General features: G+C 49.9%; 1 pseudogene; it reads left to right on the top strand.

Annotated features, from left to right (window-relative positions):
• Nucleotides 1-9,272: 9,272 nt before the first annotated feature.
• LOC148756546 (uncharacterized) lies at nucleotides 9,273-13,675 on the top strand (annotated as a pseudogene).
• Nucleotides 13,676-15,967: the final 2,292 nt, after the last annotated feature.

The following is a 15,967-nucleotide window of genomic DNA, read 5'->3' as shown; positions in this document are numbered from 1 at the left end:
TCTGGGCCAGGAAGTCCTTTCTCTCTGACTCAAATCCCACTTGCTGGGGTATTTTCTCTCATTTGGCTTCTGAGTGTGAAAAGAACTCAGAAAGAGTCTGGAGGCTTTGTTCCGAAGAAGGAAGAAAAGCTGAGTTCTCACAGTAAAAAACACATTGTTGAGAAGAATCAGTTCTGCATTCTTAGCTTCTAGATTGGTCTGAGATGGTAAGCCTTTAGATGATTGGTGGTCTGGATAATGAATGTCAGGTAGTCTGGATACCTGAACCTTTTTCCTTAGTTCTTCAGGAGGGTAGGGCTATCTGGAGATGTGATGTAAATCCAGGCACTTACATAGGACTGGAAGGTTGATAAATTTAAGTTTCTGGTTAAAACAAGAATCGTTTCCTCATGCCTCAATCTACTTGATTTTGGTAATTTAGCAGCTTGAGTCCAGTGACTTCATTTTATTTCTTCACTCTGTTCCTCATGAGGCACCCTCCCGTGTAACACTATTCAGCGACTTGAAATCTGCCACTCTAGTCCCTTTGTCTTTGCAAATACCACATGAAAGAGAACAAGGTGATTTAGTCTCTGCCTGCCTGACTTCCCTGATAAAATCCCTCTGCTCCTCACCGTGTACTCTACCCACACCAGCCTTCTTTCAGATTTTCATCTGTGCTACCACAGGCCCTTTGCACTTGCTGTGTGTGTCAGACATTGTGACACGCTCTGCCCAGAGTACTTCCACCCCACCCATTGCCTCTCATGGAGTTCCAGGCTCAACTCATATGTCACTTCTAAAATGACACTTTCCTGCCCTCCCATCCCCCCATCACAACCTCCCATAACAGATCTGCACAGCACCCTGTGCTTCTGGCTGATGGACTACCATCTGCCTCCATCAGATTGTCAGCTCCAAGAGGATGGGGACCATGGTGGGTTTGCTCCCATGGTATCCTCAGCACCTAGAACAGGACTTAACCTAGAGTAGCTGCCCAATAAATATTTGTTACCCAAGTGATGGCAGAATTCTCAGTCTAGTCTATTTGGGTAGGGTGTGGTCTTATGCCTGGAATGAGACCAGAGCCAGCGGTACCCAGCCTCAGTTCTTAGCTTGGCCAACTGACTGTTGATATGCTAACGACAGCCCTGGTAGCTCCGCCTGATTTTTCCTTTCTTCCAGCAAACTGCCCCACCCAGGAATCTTCCCATCCCCAAGGCAGGTCTGTGCTGATGGAAGGTGGAGGGACTTGAGGGCAGGTTGATAGGAACATTCCATTCCTTTTGCCTAAATCCAGATGTTCCCACCAGAATAAGAGTACAACCAAAATAAGAGTCCCTCATGCTTTTAGTAGGCTTTGTAGCTTACGAAACACTCTGTAATTCACATTATTTTCCTGACGAGACAAATGAGGCTGAGCGAGGTTAGGTGACAAGTCCAAGGTCATATAGTTAGTAAGGTGGCTAAGGCAAAACTGGAATGCAGGTTTTTGAAGCCAGTCAGTTTTCTGGAGGCAGTTACTCAAGGGGAGAAGATATGCAGCTAACCAGCAAAGATTCCAAGATTCTGGCCTTTTTGCCAGTTATTTGATTTGTTTCTTCTTTTTTCATTCATTCATTCCTACATGCATTCATGCATTTGTTCAGGAGACACAAGCTCTAGTCGTTGCCTTCAAGGAGGCCACAGTCCAGTGCTAGCATTTTGAAGCATGGTGCATCGTGAATGTCCAGAGCTTATTATGCATACTTTTTTGTTTATGTACAAATGTGTGCTTTTCATGTAAACTTCCAAAAGTTTCTGTGACATGGGTTGCCTTCTCTTCCCCTTCCAGCAAAAAGTTTTAGAAGCATTGCTGTAACACATACTACTTAGTGTCACTTGACAGCAGCCCAGGAGCTCATCAGTCTTTCCTGCCTGTTTGGGTGACTAAGGCCCCAGCACGTGACCATTTCTGGCCCAAGTGATAAACCTGGTGTCTGGACCACATGACCCAACCAAGGCACTGCCCACCTTGGACAGCTCCTCAGCCACTGCTCTCAGAAGATCAAACATATAGAAACACACACATACACCCATTCACACCAACATCCTACCTCTAAAACTGCTCCTGACTCCAGGAAGATACTTGGTTTTCCCCTCCAGTATTAATAATAAACAGTACCGCCCAGGACGGAGGGCTTGTGTGAGTCAGACCCCGTGAGTGATGCTTACACCTTCATTCCTTTAATCCCTACAACAAGCCTGCGAGTTTGGGAACTTTCCAAAGCTTATACAGCTGGGAAGAGGTGTTGCTGAATGAATTATAAGAGGACCTCTTGGGGACAGGTTGTGGCGTTGGGGAAAGCTGAATGTGTCTAAGGTCCTTCTGGGCTGGTGCGGTGGTCAGGGCGATTATAATAGTTCCCCATGAGAACTGAAGCCCGCACTAGGCGTTCTGTTGAAATCATTCCTTCTTTCATTCAACAGCTGTTTCTTGAGCATCTTTTGTGTGCCAGATACATGTTGGGGATTGTGGTAGCCAGCCTCCAAGATGGACACCTCAATGTCCATACCTGGTGTCCACACCTTCGTGTAGTCCCCTGCCGCACTGTATCAGGGGTGTCTGTGTGAAGGTGGCATTGTGCAGAAGCCCAGGTACATCTCTTCAGTGACCATATTTTCCCAGCCTCCAGGTGATCTGGGAAAAATTCAAGTGAAAGTGCAAGATGAGGGAAACGATTAAAAAAATGCAATTTGGATGCAGAAAGACTCACATTTCAGAAGTCCTCCAATAATTTATAGGGATAACAGGTAGAATAATCTAACTGAGGCTTGTTGCTAGAGTTGTAGGTTATTCTTTGTAGTTTCCGCTTTTGAACAAGCAAAATACACAGTGTATCTATATCACGGCAAAAAGTGCCAAAATAAGAACCTGACCTGACTGCCCATTGGGGATGCACACCAGCCTTGTCTCCAGTAACAGACTTGTTGCTTGTAAGTGACCCCATAGCCTGAGGACTCCCTCTTTCTCTGCCCTCCTCCCCTCTCTCAAACCAAGGACCGTTGCTCTACACTGCATCCTGAGAGCTCTTTGGGGCTCCCCACTGCAGGCCCATGGCCATAGCAACCATATTTTCCAGATCAGGATGAGCAGACAGTGCAGCAAGCCTGAAGTTATATTTAGAGGACACAGGGACTGAAGCTGAGGCTTTGTGGGAAAATGAAGGGCACAAACTAGCAAATACCCACCCAAAAGACCCACTCATCCTGAAGGGGCAGAGGAGTCATTCATTTATTCATTCATACATTCTTTCAACAAATTTTCCTTGAGCACCTGCTGTATGCCAGGACTGAGCTAGGTGCTGGAGAAACGACATGAGCAGACAGAGTTCCTGCCCTGGGAGTGTTTATAGTCAGCTAGGGAGACAGACAGGTGCATGGACAAGAGCCTGGAGCTTCTGGTAAACATGGGAGGGACACCCATCCCAGTCAAAGGGGAGGACCAGGATGAGTGTGTGTGTGTGTGGTGATGGCAGGGGAAGATTCCATGAGCAGTGACTTCTAAGCCAAGACCTGCAGGATGAATAGGAGTTAGATGAAGAGGAAAACTTTGTCCAGGCACAGGGAAAACTTGTGCAAAGGTCCTGAGGTGAGAGCAGTGGTAGAAAGGGCAGAAGAAGCGGGTCTTAGGAGCATTATCCCTAAGGGCCATGGGGCACCAACTGAAGGTTTGGAGCAAGGGATTGACACAATCACATTTGCATTTTAGAAACATCACTTTTGTTGCTGTTACTGACTGACCACACCCCTTTTCGTGGCCCAATGGCTATGCATGCCTAGCTGAGGCAAGGGCCTTTGGAGAAACTACGACCCAGGCTGACCCAGTCCCCAGGGTGTTGGGGGGATAATGACAGGCTCTCCTCTTTTTCATAACCCGCCCCAGCAGACTTCAAGGTCAGCTTCTGAGGGCTGCTATATTGGGTTCTCGTGGGTGAGGGTTCCATCCCACCTCTGCCCACATCAGGCCAGCTTCCCCCAGGATTGAGGGGTCATTTGTATCTCCAGGGTGGCAGGTCCTCCTCCCCAGAGCCACGGCGCCCAAGATAACAGGGCAGACTGGGAGCTGTTTATGAAAAGGCAGTGTAGTAGGGGGTGGGCAGGGCCCTCAGGAACGGTGACTGGTGCCACAGATAGCAATTGGGGCGGGGAAGGCTGTCTAAATTACAGCTCCCAGAATAGAGGGGCCAGAGGGAGTGGCGGGGCATCCTACCAAGGAAGCACTGGCAGCCTGCCAAACACGTCAGGGCTCCAGGCCCTGCCGCAGGCAGAGACTGGGTGACCACATGCCAGTGGGGCATGGGGGATGCCATTCATCATTGGCCAAAGCAGCTGGGCAGCTGTGAGGTGGGGTCAGGCAGTAGCAGGGAGTCTCCTGGGGGTTGGGAGAGAACTAGCCTGTTGTGATCTTCTGAAAGGGGTGAGGGTGATGAGGGGAGGAAAAGGCTGAGAGGAGGTGACATCTCGCCTGTCCCTAAAGGAGACCCTCTGTCACATGTCCCTGTGGATTTTTCATGTAAGGATTGTGAGATACTGTGAAGATAATAAGACTGAGAAGCATAATAATAGCAGCTATGTGTCAGGCACGTCTCTAAGCAGTAACATACATCACTTCAGTTCACCCTCACAGCTCTGCCTGACGTAGTTGGTATTATCCCCATTTTATAGATGAGGAAACCGAGGCCCATAGAGGTCAAGTACGTGCCAAGTAGAGCTAGTGAGCAGTAAACCTAGGATGAGAGTCTAGGTTTGTCTGACTCAAGCCTGGCCTCCAAGTCAGGGAACACTTGTGGAGCCTTCAACTCGCTGGGTCTTCAGTTTTCTCATCTACCTCACAGATCATAGTCTCTTGCTCTATGTGAGCCTCTGAGAGCTGTTGTTGGAATCACACAGGACAGCATCATGTGCTGGGAAGATCAAGTCTGAAGACCTGGCTGAACTGTGTGACTTACCCACTCCAGGCCTCTGTTTTCTCATCTACACAATGGGGAGCATTATAGATACCTCCTAGGGTCGTCTGAGAAACTGATGAGAATATACATATATATGCGTGAAAGTATTCGTATCTTTGAAGGCAGATTATGTATCAGAAAGTGTCACATTTCAAATGATTATTATGTTGAAGCTGAATATTTATAAAGGCAATGATTTCCAGTTGACTGGGGGAGCTCACAAATGCACAGCGTCCCCAAGGAGCAGTCTTCTTTAAGCTGTGAATGACCCCTTTGTCTGGCCTTGGTAGATATTCAGTTTTCTCCTAAGTGGCCGTTTAAAGCAAGGCACACCTGCATTCATTTTCTATGAGGATTTGCTGCCTTGAAACTGTATTTCTTCAATTGCTTGTTCTGAGGTGCCGATTTTCAGCTGAGGCTGGGGACCCCCCAGCCCCAAGTTCCCAGCACCAGCTGTTTCCTGGACTGGGGCTCTCCATACAGAGAGCCAGGCTTGGCTCTGGATGACCCTTGTCCCAGACTACTGCTGGCTTACTGAGCTTCGTGCCCTCCCAGGTATGTGACTTCATGTTGTGCAAGATCCTCCAGTCTGCCCCAGGCGAGTGCTGCAATGAACCCCAGAGGCTGGAACTTGCTGATTCATCTGGGGTGCCAAGGGCAGGTTGAGGGCACTGAGTCCCGGGGAAGGAGGAGACCGCATGCCTGGCAGCCTAACTGACACTCCCATCATGCATGGCTGCCTTCACTCTCTCTTGTTCCCCAGCTCATGTCTGTCAGTGACCAAGCACCATGCGGGGAGCAGGGAACCACACCTTCCACTTGCTCCTCCCAAGCCCTATGGTCCCTTTCCAAGGCCGGGTCTTCCCCTCTCCCCCTAGGATCCTGGTTATTCACTGTGAGCAGGTGCCGGTTCACCTCCGCACCTGTACCTCCCGGTGAGATGTATAATCGCGGGGTTAGTTCTGCTTGCAGCGCGCACAGTGCACTTGCGCCAGGACGTACTACTGGCTCCTACCGTTGCCTACGAAATCCAAGCTCCTGGCCGGTGTGAGCACCCCTCTCTATCCTAGGGAGGATTCTATGGAGGCTCATTAACACGGAGTCACTCATGCACTCATTCATTCAATGAATGGTTAGTGTGTACCTACTATGTGTCTGGTGCTATTCTAGGTACCAGGGGCACAGACGATTTTTGACCTCATGGAGCTCACCTCTAATGGGAGCGGTAACCAAGTATATACACAGAATGCCAGACAGTGATCTATGCGACAGAGAACATAAAGCAGGGAGGGTATTGAGAGTGGGGGCAGAGGTGATCCGTAATCAAGGGCAGTTGGAGAAAGCCTCACGGAGAAGGTGTGGGCACCGTGAGGGATCCAGCTGGGCAGCTATCTGGGGGACAGCCTTCAGGCAGAGAGAGCAAGCAGCAAGAGGCCAGCGTGTGGATGGAGTGGAGGGAGCCAGGGGGCCACTGGAGAGTTATTTGGAGAAGCAGCTTTGAAGGATGAAAGTTTTTGCTGCGAAGATCTTCCCAAACTCTAACTCAAGTCCCTCAAGCGAGTGAGTTTAATTAAGCTGGGGATAAGGGTTCAGATCCCGATTTGCTGCTTCTTGCAGTCTGACCACATGTCTAACCACATCTCAAGGGACAGTGGCCAAGCCTCCCCTAGAAGTCAGTGTCTCCTGCAGTTCCTTTCCGCTCCAGCCTTCCCCTGCCTTTCCATCCCAGGCCTTCTCCTGCTCCCCGTATCCAGAGACGACTTACCTGCCTGCCCACCTGCCTTTACCCCTCACCCCGCACATACCTGCCTAATGTTGTTATCACTTCTTTTTATATCTTCTCTCTCCAGCTATAATGAGAGCCATGGGAGGGCAGGACTAGTTTTAAACCGCTTGGGGTTTATTGTGTTGGGCCTATGGGAGGTCTCCATAAATACTCTTGAACTGGTCAGGATGTGGATGCTCAAAGGAGGCCACCTGTCTTCCTGGGGACACGTGGGCTCCACACAGTCTTCTTCATACCATAGCCCTCCGTGGGCCTGAGGAATGCGAGGAGGACTGGGGTTTACCAGTCCTGGGGGACCCAGGCCTCACTCATATCTAGAGAATTGAGCTGGAACTTCAGGTTCCTTCGCCCACCTTGGATTTGACCATTTCAATATGAAATTCCTGTTACCTCTAGGATGTCACCAAAGATGAGATTGTAGTCTTTCAACGCCAGGGTTCCAAGGAGGTGCCACAGGGGCTGACATAAGGCAGGGGAGGCTCAGTGAGTTCCCTCTACCCCACCCTGACTTCAACAGGAGGAGGAGCTCTGCTTTCATTTCACATGTGTGTTTCCAGGTATGATTTCAGTTTGAAAAAGGATTTGCTTCGAAGGACACACACACATACACACACACACAGACACACACAGTCTGCAAAACATTGCTGTAGCTGAAAGTGTTGGAAGCTCTGGTTCTAGACCTGGCGTTATTTGACCAGTTCTGGACTCAGTCTCCTCACCTAGAAATAGATATTTGGAAATATCTTTCCAACCGCAGGATGGTAGCTGTCAAATTCTTCAAAGCAGTGTTCTCTGGCTTTGATGTTTGTGACCTGGGGAGTGATTCTGACGTAGGTGGCCTATAGACCACGTCTTGACAAACATTGCTTTTCAAAAAATTCCTAAAAGAGAGCATTTGATTTCTGGAAGGCTATTTAAGAAACTAGTAAGAGTGGTTTCCTCTGGAAGGGAATTGGGAGGCTTGAGGCATGGGAGCATGGAAGACTTACCTTTCACTGTGTTCTCTTGTACCTTTTGGATTTTGTACCATATGCATGTGTATTTGGACCATATATATGTATAAATAAATATACATTTATTTGAGAAAATAAATGTTAAACATTTAGAGCATTATTCAAGTACAAGGTCAAAAAACCCCAAACACCCAAATATGACCACTTGCTGTATTCCCACTGCAGATTGAAGCTGAACCACAGGGAAAGCCAGAAAACCTATTCCTGAGGCCTTTGGGAAAAGTCACACAGGGTGACCCAGAGACCCACCAAGAGAAGGGGACAGGGGAGTGACCCAACAGACCTCTCTCTTAGGTGTGTCACTCAAGCTGGGTGAAGGGTGGCAGGTCTTGAACTGCACATGGTTCCCTTAAGGGAGATACCAAGGATGCCAGAGTAGTTAAAACAAAGTAAAGCAAAACAAACTCAGTACACCGGGCAGTGCCTCCCCACCCCCACCCCGGCTCCCACAGCACAGCTGTACACTTTATGAAAACCGCCTCGAGGTGTTGTGCTAATCTGGTTACTTGGTGGTCCCCTACCTCCAGTGTCAATTCCTCCAAGGCAAAGACCATATCTTGTTCATCCTGTGTGTCCAGGGCCTATGCCCAGCCCTGTTTACAGATTACATGCAAGTGCCTAAGGAAAGAAAGCTTCTCATTGCCCCACGTCAGGCATCAGTGCAATTGTTACTACTGCACCAACCAACCGCAGCAGTTTACAGCAACCAAACAGCCTTCCCTTCTATTCCAGCCGAGCTTCCTACAATCCTGTAAAACAGACATTATTATTACCTTCATTGAACAAAAGAGGAAACGGTCTTATTTCTACCATCTCGTATTTTGTGGCGTTGTCTTGGCCAAGTCATTTCACTTTGGTTTTGTCATCTGTAAAATGGAAGCCATTGTTGCTGATATATCCACAGGCCAGGGAACACCTGAGAATGCAAGTGTTCAAAAAGGTGACTAGCCAGAAGCAGTAAGGGAGGGGCAGAGGTCAAATATAAACCTAGGCTTTTGAAATGAAATATTTCTGCTGCCCCACCAAACTCAGGTAGTAGCTATTAGCTCCTTATTATATAAGATGGTGCAGAAATACTTAGAAAGTATTTTTCTTTTTTCTAAAAGATATTTTATTGGGGAAGGGGAACAGGACTTTATTGGGGAACAGTGTGTACTTCCAGGATTTTTTCCAAGTCAAGTTGTTGCCCTTTCAATCTTAGTTGTGGAGGGCGCAGCTCAGCTCCAAGTCCAGTTGCCATTGTTAGTTGCAGGGGGCGCAGCTCACCATCCCTTGTGGGACTCGAGGAGTTGAACCGTCAGCCTTGTGGTTGAGAGCCCACTGGCCCATGTGGGAATCGAACCGGCAGCCTTCGGGCATTAGGAGCATGGAGCTCTAAACACCTGAGCCACCGGGCCAGGCCCCAGAAAGTATTTTTCTCTTCTTGCTTTTAGTCGTTAGGAATTTGTTAGGAGAGAGGGGACAGACAAAGGTATACTTTTATACTTATTTAGTAACCTTTTATTGAGTAATGCTATGTACACAGGTGCTGGGGAGGCAAGTACAATTATGATACAGACAAAAAGAAGAAATTTTTAACTTCTTATTGCAGGCTGTTGCCTGTAGGGAAAGTATGTGAATCAGAATCCTGGAATATTAGTGCTGGAAGGATTCTTAGGGGTGAATATAGACCTTCTTACATAGATGGGAAAACTGAAGCCCAGAATGGGGAAAGGGCTTGACCAAGCTGCACAAGTTAGAACATTCAAGTGGTTTTTAATGAGATTTATTAGTGAGAAAATAGTATTGGTCCTTAGCTTCTGATCCAAATGGAGGGAAGCAGGGAAAGGTGGAGTGCGTGAGGAGAAGACAGGAGGGGGAGGGTGGAGTCATCCTGCAAAAGGAAGCCAGGGAGCCCAGAACAGGATCCAGGACCTCGATCCTCTCTCTTCCCCCTGGTGGGGAGATCCTTGAAGCCTTCCATTCCCTCAACAGAGGATGCAAGCAGAAAAAGAGGAAGACTGGCGCATCAAACTCTGAGCCCAGCCTCGGAGCGTTTTCCAGAGCCTCACTCCAGGGACTGACAGTGGAAGGATAGGAATTCTCTCTTTTCTGCCAGTTGTATCTCGCGATGTGCTTTTTCCAAGTCACTTCACCCCCTCAGTTTTGTCATCTGTAAGATGGGGCCATTGTCCCTGCCACATCGCAGGCCAGGACGGTTTAAGAGGATCAAACGAGAGGAGAGTAAAGCCGAGATTATTCGTGCCTGGCTTTTCCTGCAAACAGTCTACCCCCTCCCCCAGGACCTGTCCCAAAGAGGCGTCTGGAAATTCAACAGAGCCAGTCAGTCTGGGAGTTAAACAATCAGCAGCCCTACGCGGAGATCCGCCGAGACAGAACAGCTATTCAGACGGCGGGGGCGGTGAGTGGGGGCCTGAGCAGCGAAATGTGGAGAAAGAAGCGTTTCACACGCGTCCCCTCTCGGCCCACGCTCGTTGCCATGGTCGCCCCCCTCCCCGCTTCGCTCGCAGCCCGCACGGAACCCCGGGCTCGCACGGGCCTCGGCGCCCGCAGGGCGTTCCCCTGGGCTTTCTGGTTTGTGGTGGAGGGAGCGCGGAGCGGGTCACGTCCAGGAAGGACGAGTCGCCCGCGGCGAGGACCCGGCGTCCGGCGGGCAGCGGCCCCCGCCCAGCCCGGCCACGCCTCTGCAGGCGCCACGTCCCGGGAAGCGAGCAGTCGCTTGGAGCGACGCCCTCTCGGGGCAGCGCTGGGCCGCGGCGGGGCGGGGCCGGGGAGCCCCGCGACAGTGACCCAGGAGCCCGCGTCCTCGCCGCGCCCGCGTCCCCGCCACGCCCGTGACACAATGGCCGTGGGTCTGCCCTCCCCACAACCCAGGAGCGCCGCGCCCGCGCCTCTTCCCAGCCAGACGTGACGCTTTCCGGAGTGCGGAGCGTCAGCTCGCAGTTGGAGGCGTACTGTCGCTCACCGACCTCCTTTGTCAGCTCCGGATACTTGCTCAATTGAGAGTTGGCAACTTGGGGTCCGAAAGCCACCCGGAGAAGGAGCTCAAAGAACTTTCGCGGGGTCCTCGCCTCTGCTGCCTGGGGTCAGGTCTGGGAGCATTCCTTCTGCGCTTGGCTAACACGCTGTAGGAGCCAATGGGGAACTATAGGATGATAACCGGTGGCAGAGAGGGATGTAGAGCGCCTATGGGGCAACCCTGTGCGTTTTACTGATGAGAAAACCGAGGGGCAGTGAGGGGGCTGACTTATTCAAGGTCAAGGTCCCACTGTAAGTTACGGCACAGCCAGAATGGGAGCCCATGTTTGTGTAGCACAGCCCAGTGCGTTTCTCCAACACTCCCATACCCTACCTCAAATTAAATCAAATCCACCCTGAGGCTGAGGACAACCAGACTTTTTGCCAAGAGTGGTTTGGCTCAATTAGTGAAATGCCTGAAAAAATGGAAGGTTTCTATTAAAAGCTGTCTCCACGGGCTCAGAGTATTATAGGCGCTCACCCACTGGCTCCACAAATCACCTGCACAACTTCCTCTACATTGGCAGCCAGGCCGCTCTAGACCTCCCTGCAACTCCCCACCCCCCAACCCCTTGGCATTTTCTTCTCTGGCACCTGGAAGGGGCAGAGATGCCCAGAGACCTGGTTTGACCCCTACCTCCTGTGTTTCTTTGTCTTAAAAACATGCCCAAGGCTGGGAAAGGAGGTAGGGGAACGGGAGGTGGATTTGAGTTTTCTGCTATCGTATACCTCCAGTTGGGGTTCTTCCACTCTACCACAGGCCGTTCTCAAACTGTGTCCTAGCTCTATTTAGACATCCCTGCATTCCTGGTCTTTATGGAGTGCTAATTTAGCCGTTATCCAAACACACCGTGGCAGTGTTTCAGACCACACCAAGGAGGACCCACCACATCAAATGTGGCTCTTCCTAGATCACTGCCCTGCCCCCAAACATTTCAGAAAGGAAATGGCCAGCTACTGCCATTGTGGTAGATTGCAAACCTTAGCCTGGCCAAGACTTGCTTTGGTCAGGATAACCCAGAGGGGGAGCGGAGAAAGCCAGCTGAGAATCTGGATCACTCCCTCAACCTGTGGGTGCTTTAATCAGACTTATTAATGAGAAAATAGGGGTGTTGGTCCTTAGCCTCCTTAGCCACCCAACCCCTCTAGACATTCTGTGCCTCTCTCCCCATTCCCTTGGAGAACTCCTCCATCTTCTCACTTATTGAGAAACACTACCTCATGGGACACTGGGATGACACCTCAAAATGCTTTCAGATGACTGACCTATGCCCAAAGAAGGAAGAGAGGCATGTCTAACCCCCAAGTTCTCTTCATACCTGAGTACATAATGGATACACATAATTTCTTTGTGTCCCAGGGACCAACTAGGTTGGGACACTTGGATCAAGCGCCTCTTGATTTGAGGGTTTAGGAATCCTGGGCCTTTTAGGTCTCTGTGCCTCTCCTGCATTAGGGCCCAATCCTGGAAGTGAGGTTGAGGTCATTACATACTTTTTTTTAAATATTTCCCCCCCACCCTTCACCAGGCTCCTCCCCCCCTCCAGATCAAGCTGTTGTTTCTCAGTCTAGTTGTGTAGGATAGCTCCCTGGCCCCTGGCCCATGCTGGTATTATGAGCCTTGCGTTCCCCCCTGCTGAGGCAGTTGGTCACAAGTTGGTCACCAGTCGTCGCTTACAGCAGCTCATGACAACTCTCACCAGCTGCCAGCCACTCATGCTGGCTGCTGGCCACTCACGCTGGCCACCAGCTACCCATGGCGGCACACAGTAGCCCATGGCGGCACACAGCAGCCCATGGCGGCACACAGCAGCCAGCTGCAGCACACCACAGCTTAGGCCAACCTCCAGCTGCTCATGGCAGCCCAGCTCCAAGGAGAGCTGTTGTTCACAATCTTAGCTGTAGAGGGCGCAGCTCACTGGCCCATGTGGGAATCGAACCAGCTGCCTTCCGTGTGAGGAGCACCGCGCTCCAACCGCCTGAGCCACTGGGCCGGCCTCGTCATAGACTCTTCAGTAAGGAAGCCACTGTCAAGATCCACTGGCCTGACCCTCTCATTTTGTTGTGACTCCATAATTATTTATTTGTATATTGAGTACCTGCCATGTGCTATAGTTAGATGAAATGATCAAGACAACTCTCTTCCCTCGAGGAGCTCATAGTAGGAGCAGAAGACAAATAAGTCTGCCACTAATTACAAACAATGTGATAAGAATTGTGACAATTATGTGCAAAGTGCAGGAGTGACTGAGGAGGGAACAGCTTTGCTTGGGGAAGAATCAAATATACAGAGGATGTAATGCCTGAACTGGGTTTTGAAAGATGAATGTTGGCCCAGAAAGGTGGGTTGGGATAGAGGCTAAGTTAGGACTAAAACCTCGTTTTCTAGGCTGGTGTTCTTTCCATAAAACGTCACTCTTTCTATGATCTTGAGATGATTTGCTGGGGAAGCTGGAGGCCTGAATTCTTCGCTGCCTGAAGTGGGGCATCAATGCAGCAGCCTGGGAAAGGCCGTTGCTATGTTCAGCCTTGACCCAGTATCCATCAGCAAGACCAGACCTGCCTGGGCAGTTGAGGGAGGAAATGCGAGACAACCTTTCAGGCAGACAGCAGTGAAGATTTGAATCCTTCAAAATCTTGGCATGGCCTGGAAGGACGGCAGGGTCTAGTTGTTTCATTTATCCTAGGCAAGGAGAGGAGAGGTAGTTTCCATTTCTCTCTCCATTTGTAAGCACCAGACACATAGCCTGGTGCATTTGATTCTTGATTATCTGTGTGTGGCTTATCCACTGGTGAAGAAATTGTTTCCCAGACTTTTTGGTCCCTGCTATCTGGCTTGTGGTGCTCAGAGGATGCAAATGTCTCAGCACAAGACAAACCCAACTCCGAATGGCAACTTACTACATCACATGTGCAATTAATTATAGCATGAATGTCCAATAAAAGTGAAGTTACGTTCCATTTTTTTTATCAGTCTCTATATTGCTTCCACTCCTTTAAAATATGAATAAATTGGAATGTTTATATTATTTTGAAAGACTGGAATAAGAGAAATATCAATATGCAAGTGAAAGGATGAGAAAGGAGTGCTACAGGAGGTCCTGAGACTAACTTCCTGAGGGATGGAGCCTCAGCTCTGCCATGAACTTGCAGTATGGCCTTCGGTGGTCACCTCACTCCAGGAGTCAGTTTCTTCACCTATAAAATGAGGGATGAGTGTGGGGACAGAGTCCCAGAGAGCAGTTTCCAGGCTCTCGGCCTCATGTGGAAAGATGTGGGCTCACATAGTAGATGGCCATCAGCTGGAACTAGTTGGCCATCAGCTGTAACCAGTTAGCCATTGGCCACTGATACAACTGCCGTGGCTGAGCCAGTAAGTGCGGATTACAGTTTGCAAGGGGTTGGTTGGTTGGTTGGTAGGCAGAGAAGCAGACGGCAGATTGTGGATCGTGTGGCTCCTGCTTCCTGTGTCTCCAACCCAGCCGCCAGCGAGAATATAGTGGTATGACTCCCCTACCTATGGCTCCGTGGGTGTTCCTTTTTGGCCTCACCATATCCTGCGTTCTTGGGTGGGGAGTGGGAGCTGAGACCCTGCATGCCAGTGAGATGTCAAGGAATGTAGCACATGGTGTTTGACTTAAAGAGTTTTGACTCTTGACCCTAAAGCCCATCTGCCTGACTTGATCCCTACGTCACGTGGAAAACAGTGTCTCCTGGTGATTATCTAGCACATCAGTCCAGAACAACAAAGTGAAGGAACATACCTAGGATTGAGAAGCAAATGCACGTAGCCCAGGCCTGGGCGAGCACATGGAGAGGGAAGTCTGGGAGGTGGGCTCAGGGACAGGCACAAGGACCGGATGCTGGTGACAGGGCTGGCTTTGAGGAAAACCAAGGAGGCAGAAGTGGCTGTACACAGTCCTTCCAGTTATTAGTCAGGCGGCCTTGAGGGAGCCTGCACTCCTGCCATTCCCCCACCAATGGTTTAATTTAGGGGGCAGCTCTTGGGATTCATTCAAATGGTCCCTGATTTCGGTGGAGGTTTCAGACGTTCCACCATAGGTGTCTCCTGAGCTGGAATCCCCGGCTGTCTCCCTGATGTGTCTCTAGGGTCTGCAGACTTGGATCATAAAGAGATGGAAAAAACCAAATCCTTTGAAAAGGGCCCTGTTCTTTCACTCAAGACAGTGGGTGTGGGTCTTAATAGACCCAAACCAAACATGTCACATCATCCCCAAATACCTAATTCTATTTATTCTCCTTGTGGTAGCGACTTGGGCAGAAAGATATGGCTCCCTGAGGACAAGAAAGGTAAATAAGGGAGTCTTAATTTGTAACTAGCTAATGTTTGAAGTTCTAATTCTGTAACTTTCCAGGGTGAGCACTATTTTGTGGTCTAAGATTGTCTGGGATATTATTTGCCAGCCCAGGCCACCATCCTTCACCTCAGCTGGCCTACATTCCTCTTCTTCAGCGCTTCTGCTGCTCCAGGTCTGCACTGGGCTGGCATCTTCCCAATGAGTTCGCTGGGTTTTAATCCACCACCGTGCTGGCTTACAGGAATGAATATCTTCTCACCTGGGCCCAGTGTGAGGCGAAATGAAAAACCCAGCTGTGGAATCAGCGCACCAGTCAAAGCAGCTCAGTGGCTTCCTAAACTGATTTTTGCAAAGTCACAACCAGAAAGCCAGCAAAGTAATTTCTACAGGCTGAATACCGACTGTTCTCATTTTTCAGTTCAATATTCCTGACTCCAAGGGGCATCCCTCATTACTCTGACTGGTCGATCTCTATTCCTCTGCTTCTGGCCCTTTCAAGGCTTGACCTGGTCTCCTCACACATGAGGGACTGTGCTTCTGCATTCATCCTCCAGGGACCCCTGACTCCCACCCCACATCAACACCCATCCATTTACACCAGGAGGAGCCTTCTCTGCAAAAGTCTTCTTTGGATTAATCGGTACCCACCCACTCAGGATGGCCACACTCTGTGGTTACCATTCCGGCCATCCACTGACAACATTACATAGTGTGATTTACCACTTTACATGGTTATTAACACTTCCTGGGCACCAGTGGGCAACACAGAATCCCAGCCCAGAACACAAGGTCCTGCAGCATTTTCTTCCTCCCTGTCTTGTCTCTAACATCACGTCCAGGTGCTTGGGACAGTGGCATGGC

The sequence above is a fragment of the Rhinolophus sinicus genome, chromosome 12 (genome assembly GCF_057876585.1).
Source record: "Rhinolophus sinicus isolate RSI-liver-muscle chromosome 12, RSI-T2T, whole genome shotgun sequence".
Lineage (NCBI taxonomy): Eukaryota > Metazoa > Chordata > Mammalia > Chiroptera > Rhinolophidae > Rhinolophus > Rhinolophus sinicus.
This window is presented reverse-complemented; position numbering and strand designations above follow the sequence as displayed.